General features: G+C 29.6%; 1 protein-coding gene across 3 annotated transcripts in view; it reads left to right on the forward strand.

Annotated features, from left to right (window-relative positions):
* The window catches only part of LOC106463588 (POU domain, class 6, transcription factor 1-like), a 50,677-nt gene continuing 48,516 nt past the window's right edge, over positions 1-2,161 (forward strand). For 2 of the 3 annotated variants that reach the window (XM_013923633.2, XM_022391120.1), the window contains exon 1: positions 1-424. The gene's annotated coding sequence lies outside the window, so the exon portion shown is untranslated. Of the gene's footprint in view, positions 425-1,662; positions 1,728-2,161 lie in introns of those variants that run through there. The other variant, XM_022391119.1, reaches the window with a different exon arrangement.

Consider the following 2,161-nt stretch of genomic DNA (forward strand, 5'->3'; position numbering starts at 1 on the left):
TTGTGTTATGCTATTAGTTAAATGGAAAATAGTCATGTTGCCGGCTAACCTTTCATCTGTTAGCTATTGCACCAAGTATCAAGCTGTTTTTAATTTAATCTTAAGTTAAATAAGTTTTGTCATCACTTCGTGTGTTCATATGGCTTTATCATAGTTTATATTTATACACTGCACTAGTCTAGACTCAGTTATATGCTTTAGCCTACACTACTACTATTACCAGTAGTATTAGTAGAAGTTGTAGTATGACTGATATTGATAAGGAAGTGGATGTTTATTGTATGTAGTTGGTTTTTTTTTGTTATGAATATTTTCAAAACTGTGTAAAAGGTCCTTCAGCATAGTGCCAAAAAACAAAGTACACAAATACTGAAATAAACGTACGAAGCTGGAGTGGAAAGGAAAATTATGGCCGACGTGAAAGGTGAGCAGTTTTCTTATATAAATTATATTATCAATAGGCCTAAACTATTGTTACGATTGAAATTCATTCACATTAACACAGTTAGTGTTTTCGGTATATGTATGATATGAATCAAACTCGCAGTGAAGGTTTTTAAAAATTAAATATTTATTTAGACTACTAACCGGTGATATCAAAACTGAATTTAGGCTTAGCGTAGTAGAACTAGAATTGTAACTTATATCAATGCATTTGTGAATTTGAATACATAGACTAATTTATATTTTTTTATTGGTGGAAAAAATATTGAATTAGCTGTTATTGTTAAACTCATGTTTATATTTACATCATCGTAATGGTATATCACTTTCAAATGTAACTGACTTGTGAGTATAGCTTTTACTTAATTTTGCTTAAGCTTACAAGTTACACTTACACTTTAGTTACACTGTGATTCACAATCACATTCACGCTGTGAAACTTGTGCGAGTGTCTTAGTCTTACAAAGTAACTCAAAGTAGTGCACTGGAGCAATGCATTAATGATATTAGATGCAACTAACTTATAGTGCTTCCAAGTTTGGATATAATTTTGATTCCATAAAGAAAATGTTTTTATATAATTTTTGAGAGCACATCCACTTTCTCCTTATCCATTAGGTTCTTCTTCTATAAATACTTTTTTGACTGTCTGGCTTAGTAATTTTGCAATGTAGAATTTCACTAGAGTAGAAGACTGGTTGTATCACTGTAGCAATCACAGTGTTACTGATAAACTTTGAATTGTGTGTAAATGTATTTGCCCTGCAGAATTTGATATAACTTATTTGAGTGTACTTTATAGTCCTAAATTACTACATATGATTTTCTTTTGTAGTATTTGCTTTACATCAGTTTTACATATTGTATATCATCACTACACATTTTCATTGTGTTGATGTAATTTCACAGTACAGTCTCCCAGTTTTAAACTAAAAGATTAGAGTCTCATTATACTGATGTTCAATACCATAAAATTTCAATATTTGAGATTAAGACTGTATTAATCAATGTGGTGCTATTCAAACGTTTGTAGCAGGGACAGATTTTTTATTATACTGAACACAAGGAAATTGATAAAGTAGATTGTTTTCTTTGCATGAGGTTGAACAATTTCATGTGCTAAGAAAACAATCCCCTATAACTTTCAAAAATTCTTCAACTTATTGTTTGTACAGAGGGAGAAGAACTTAGAAAATTAGTTGTGCTACATGTAGAAAACAGGAGTACTACTCTGGTGATCATAAAATTTTCCTTTTTGATGTTTACATTGAAACCATTGTAAGGTTAGTAATAGTTAATATCATGTTCTAGATTTTAAAAATATAATGTCCAGAAACTACCAGATATTTTGAGAGAAAAAGACTGACTGACTGAATTCTGAAAGAATACTAAAGAAGCTCAAGTTTTTTTGTTTTTTTTAATATTTCAGTCAAGCTAAGTAGGGAAGAAAGTATTCTTACCAAATTTTGATGTTCCAAATGAAAATCTTTTCATAAATTAAGAAGTAACGGAATAAATCTTCTAGTAAGTGAAATATTCAAAGAAGTTCACTTATAAAATAGAGTAAGTTGAGGTTTATAAAAATAAAAAGGCTGTCAGAAAGCTTTAATTAAGGGAAAGAGAGATTATGAAAGTTTCTTTCCTCAAAAACATCATATTTGGCTCGAAGGATTTGTATGGCTACATTAAACACAAAAGGGACAATATATATATATAT

The sequence above is a fragment of the Limulus polyphemus genome, unplaced genomic scaffold (assembly GCF_000517525.1).
Source record: "Limulus polyphemus unplaced genomic scaffold, Limulus_polyphemus-2.1.2 Scaffold1442, whole genome shotgun sequence".
Classification (NCBI taxonomy): Eukaryota; Metazoa; Arthropoda; class Merostomata; order Xiphosura; family Limulidae; genus Limulus; species Limulus polyphemus.